Raw genomic sequence first — 5,750 nt, forward strand, 5'->3', positions numbered from 1 at the left:
CTGCACACCTGGTCCTTCAGGGGCACAGTTGCCCCATTCAGGACCAGGGAGTCCTCCACACCTGTCTGCATCTGTGTAGAGCATCTGTGATGCATGCAGCAAGTCCCAGCTTCTACCCCAGCATCTGCAGGTATGGCTGGGAATGTCTGGAATCCTGGAGAGCCGCTGCCAATCTGTGCAGACAGTATTCAGCTAAATGGAGAAATGGCCTGACAGGATGGGTGACACCTGGCTTGATGCTATGTTGTGTTTTTAATATTCTGTCGGGAGCCGTCCGGATTGGCTGGGGAAACACAGCCAGATGGGTGGGGTATAAGTAAATTGTTGTTGTCGTTGTTTTTGTTGTTGTCGTTGTCATCGTCATCGTCATCATCATCATCATCCCACTGAGCTATAGCCCTTCCTGCCCCCTCTCTCTGTATCACCCTCTGTATCATCTCTGTATCATCTTTTAGGCTTCTTTCTCATGATGTTTTGGGCCTCTGCACGACCCTGCCTGCTGACACCTCCTTCTCATAGGTGTAGGGTACCATTTTGGCTTCACTAACAATAACACTCATGCTTAGAAATAAAAACAACAGAGGAGAAAGGGCTTTTGGATCTGCTTTTATTGCAAGGCACAAGCTCATGTAAACCTTGAAAATGTTGCTTTTTTTCAATCTGGATGCTTTGGAGAAGAAGTCTCAAGCTGGGGATGAAGCGGGATCCAGCGGCTCTCAAAGAGAGGGAGCATCTTCCATATTCCAAAGGCATCTATCACACCTCCGAACTAAAATGTAGAAACCAGCAAAACAAACAAACAAAAACACTTAATTCAGTTCCATAGCAAAGTGACCATGTTTGAGAGGTGGAAATACAAAGCATGCCATGTTGGACCATAAAAAAGATTTCAAGATAATAAACCATTGGGTGGGGATAGGTCTCAACTTGAGTTTTTCATTTTCAGAAACTGAGAATAAGGTAGATTCACCTTTCAATAAGAACTGAATCCAACCTCTGGACCATCCTTACCCCCTGAGTTACACTCTTTCCTAGGAGCAATTAAAAATGTCACGAAATAGTGAGCAATCTTTCAAGATCTCCAAAATTCTCCTGCAGAATGGATGTTATGCACGACAGGGATTGGTTCTCTTTGTGGCCCCAAGGAAGAGTTCTGGGAAAACAGGAAGCTTGCTCACAATTTTGTGACAATGTTTTGAGAAACACGGGAGGTACTGGCACCAAGGGGTTCATTCAGTCCAGTTGCTAATTTCTCTGCAGTGACCCAGGACCAAATTCCTTCTTTCAGATTTGCATGTACGGTATGTAATACTGAGGTAATCCTCAGGTTCTTTCCTTAAAAAATAAAATGAAAATGAAGCTGCTTGGAATGGAATGTGGGAGATTTGCATGGAATGTGTGGGATGTATAATACTGAGCTAATCTTAAATGGTGGAGGGCAGAACTCCACACTGAGTAAGTGCCCAACAGCTGTTAAAGCTGCAGAGTAGACATCCCTTAGGCACTGAGATAAACAATGGATGAAGCTGCACAAGAAACCCTCGTACCTAAGGGACCGCTTCTCCTGGTATGTCCCATGTAGGACCTTAAGGTCCTCAAATAATAATCTTTTGGAGGTCCCGAGCCACAAGGATGCTGGGTTGGCTTCAACTAGGGCCAGGGCCTTCTCAGTACTGGCCCCGACTTGGTGAAACGGTCAGTCACAAGAGACCAGGTCCCTGCGGGATTTGGCATCTTTCCGCAGGGCCTGCAAGACGGAGCTGTTCCACCTGGCCTATTGGGTTGGCTTCTGTTTGATATTGATGCTTCATTCTTTTATTGGTGGGTTATTTGAAAATGAGACTGCAGTTTTAATATTGAATTTTTAAATTTGCATTTTAATCTGTTATTTTGAATTGATTGTGTTATGTTTTTGCTGGAATTTTAATTAGTGTTAGCCGCCCTGAGCCCGGTTTTTGGCTGGGAAGGGCGGGGTATAAATAAAAACTTATTATTATTATTATTATTATTATTATTATTATTATTATTATTATTATTAAATTACATGTGCCAATACGGTGTGGTTTAGGGATCTGTGAAAGGAGAGCTGGCATAAGCTCACAGAGCAAAGGGGCAAAGACAGGGCTGACTGCAGAGCTGGACCAGCCATGAGGCAGGTGAGGACTCTGCTTCAGGTGGCAGAAGCCCCTCAGGCAACAAACCCGTTGGTGCACCTCTTGCCCCGCTGGTTCTGCCAGTGAGGAAGCACCATGGCAGCATCTTGCTGCTTCTCTGCCAATGAGGGTAGGGTGTGTGGCAGTGGCAGAGCAGGCCCTAGCAGCAGGAGCAGGTAGGTGGGGTCAGGAGTGTTGCATGGCAAAGCAGCGATTCCCAATTCGATGTGCCGCCTTGGCCGACTCTCACATAGAACCTTTTTTGAGCTTGCAGGCAAAGGATGGTCAATTTAGGGGACTCTGCATTTGGTACTTGGAGCAATTAACTATTTAGGTCAATAATGCCTTGAGTAATTAATGGGGCAGATAGCTGCTACTCATTGACCTATGAAAATGAGATTTGTAATTATCAAACTGGATATAAGAAGGGTTTTAATGGAAATCAACAGTGGATTAGATGATGAAAAAAAAAAGGAATCAGACAAATTATTGTAAACATGCAGACCAACCTAGAGTTAATTGTGACAGGCATCCAAAAAGTTTTCCAGCTTGTATGTAATGAAACCATTTTCTCAGTTCATTGGGTCCCTAAGCCTCAGTCAACCGAGTCAGAGGATCCTTAAAATGACCAATCCAGAGGCTGATGGGAGAGGGGAAGGAGGTGTAATTCTCCTCTGGCAAGCAGAAATTACCTTGTGCAACAGACCCAATTATCAGTATAACCACACATTCCAATCTGTTCCATATTATCGGGACAACTTTCCTTCATGCAAACACCGCCGGAAGCATAACATGTGTTCACACTGTAAGGTTCCTCCTGTGCAGATCCTGTGCAAAGAGAGAAACAAACGTAAGTGGGGAGAAGGAAGTTAATTCACAATGGGAAGAAAGAGAGGCACAACTCCACAGCGCTTTGAACAGGAGTGGCTCTGTGACTCTCTGGGTGCTGTGGCATTCCAACCCCTACCCCCCAGCCACTGCCCACTGATGTTTACCACCCTTGATACATTCACAAGAAGAAATGGTAAATGTGGTTATCCAGATATTTGCTCGTAAGTGGAGGGTGTCAGCTATGAAACAGGACAGCAAGAAGTGAGGCACACCAAGCTTATAAGTTATAGAGAAACGGAAGCCTGTAACTGAAGCCATCAGAGCCCCAAGGACTACCCAGAATAAAAGGCTGTATATTACATCAAGAAAATTTTCCCCACTAATAAGATGCTACATATGCCAAATTTATTGAAAGACCTGTGGAAGAGACAAAACGAAATCTTACTTTTAAAAAACGTATTCCATAAAATTGCATAGAATTCCATAAAATCTAACCAAACTGAGAAAAGAGGAGGCTACTTTCGTTTTTTCTTAACCAGTTTTACATGTAGTGCAATTCTCCATATATTTGTTGTTGTTCAGTCGTTCAGTCGTGTCCGACTCTTCGTGACCCCAAGGACCAGAGCACGCCAGGCACACCTATCTTTCACTGCCTCCCACACTTTGGCCAAACTCATGCCAGTCACTTCGAGAACACTGACCAACCATCTCCTCCTCTGCCGTCCCCTTCTCCTTGTGCCCTCCATCTTTCCCAATATATTACTCCATCTCCATCTCCATATATTACTGCACCATAATGAAGTCAACATGTGAACATCAAAGCACAGTCGTCCTCCGAAAGGCAGTTCTCCCTTCAAGTACTGCACATGAAAAAGTATAACTTCATGAAAAGAGGGAAATTGCATAGCCATGATGCGCATAATGGGGGAAATTCAGCAAAACATTGCATATTTCCCCTAATAGACACACGTTCGTAGGCAATTTTGTCTGATATATACCGTATTTTTCGCTCCATAGGGCGCACTGGACCATAGGGCGCACCTCGTTTTTAGAGGAGGAAACAAGAAAAAAAGAATCTGGTTTTCCTCCTCTAAAAGCCCTGTTTTTTTGAGGATCAGCTAAACGTTTTGCAGCTTTTTTTGCAAAGGGAAAAGCCCTGGTTTTTTTTAAGGATCAACTAAAAGTTTTGCAGCATTTTTGCAAAGGGAAAATCCCTGGTTTTTTTCAGGATCAGCTAAAAGTTTTGCAGCTTTTTGCAAAGGGAAAAACCCTGTTTTTTGAGATCAGCTAAAAGTTTTGCAGCTTTTTTGCAAAGGCGGAATAGCAAAGAGGAAAAGCCCTGTTGTTATGGGGTTCAACTCACGTTTCTGCAGCTTCTAAAGGAAAGGGAGCCTTTTCTACAGTTTCTAGACAGATAATCTAATCAGCCAGTCACATGTTGCTGGGGAAACAAACAATCTCCCTCTGCAGCACATTCAACAATGGAGGCCTGGGCAAGAGGGCGGGGCTGAAAGGGAGCCGGGACTCTTATCTCTCTTGCTGATCAGCTGCTGAGCGGGGTCCTTTCAACACCCCCTTTTCTCTTTGTAAAATAAAAAGCATGATCCTCTTTTGGCCCCTGGGCAATTCAGCTCCAGGGACCACCATTCGCTCCATAAGACACACAGATATTTCCCCTTACATTTTAGGAGGAAAAAAGTGCGTCTTATGGAGCGAAAAATACGGGTACATTTTTATGCAAATAATTCCCACTAAAGAGTTTACCACTAAAGAAACGTCTCTAGCACGAAAAGTTAGCTTCCTTTGCAAAGTCACAGAACTGCAACTGGATGCCTCTCCCTCTTCTGCCCCACAAATGACTGGCAGGTGTCCCTCTGTCTTCTTCCTCTCTGTCCCTTACCTGGGGAAACCAGGAGCAGCAAGGAGAGGACTGCCAAGCACAGGTGAAGGATCTTCATGGCTCAGGATGAATTGTGGTGGCAAAGCCGAATGCCGGCTTTTAAGCCAAATGGAGCCCCAAAGCTTGCCAAGAGAGGGCTGGGCTTCCCATAATTGTAATTTCTTTGGGACATTGTGAATTAGGCTGACGTGGAAGAGAACGTTGCCAAAATCACGTGCCTCTGGAAAGGCATTCCTGCATTCCGTCAGTCATAGCAGTTTCCACAGAAGTAAGATCACAAACATTCAGATGTGGTGTATTCGTGTTTCAGAGGGAGATAGTTTGAATCAAACGAAACTTTTATGAGGAGGATTCAATGTCCCACATAGGCAGTGCCAGGGGGATGTATCCCTCAGGTAAATAGCTCACCCCTCACCTGTCCCCACCGCATTGTTGGAACCTTGCTGTTACCTGAAGGAAGGGCAGGCTCGCCTCCCAAAATTATTATTCTTAGTAGTAGTTGTTGTTCAGTCGTCCAGTCATGTCCGACTCTTCGTGACCCCATAGACCAGAGCACGCCAGGCACCCCTATCCTCCACTGCCTCTCGCCGTTTGGCCAAACTCATGCTAGTCGCTTCGAGAACACTTCCAACCATCTCATCCTCTGTCGTCCCCTTCTCCTTGTGCCCTCCATCTTTCCCAACATCAGGGTCTTTCCCAGGGAGTCTTCTCTTCTCATGAGGTGGCCAAAGTACTGGAGGCTCAACTTCAGGATCTGTCCTTCCAGTGAGCACTCAGGGCTGATTTCTTTAAGGATGGATAAGTTTGATATTTTTGCAGTCCATGGGACTCTCAAGAGTCTCCTCCAGCACCATAATTCGTAATTC

General features: G+C 45.0%; 1 long non-coding RNA gene across 1 annotated transcript; it reads right to left on the bottom strand.

The window, feature by feature from the left end:
- Positions 1-590: 590 nt before the first annotated feature.
- LOC117044747 lies at positions 591-4,990 on the bottom strand. Its single transcript, XR_004426338.1, has 3 exons — positions 4,885-4,990; positions 2,846-2,981; positions 591-769 (listed from the first exon to the last, which is right to left on the bottom strand). It is a non-coding gene; the product is annotated as an uncharacterized LOC117044747 (long non-coding RNA).
- Positions 4,991-5,750: the final 760 nt, after the last annotated feature.

The sequence above is a fragment of the Lacerta agilis genome, chromosome 3 (assembly GCF_009819535.1).
Source record: "Lacerta agilis isolate rLacAgi1 chromosome 3, rLacAgi1.pri, whole genome shotgun sequence".
Taxonomy (NCBI): domain Eukaryota; kingdom Metazoa; phylum Chordata; class Lepidosauria; order Squamata; family Lacertidae; genus Lacerta; species Lacerta agilis.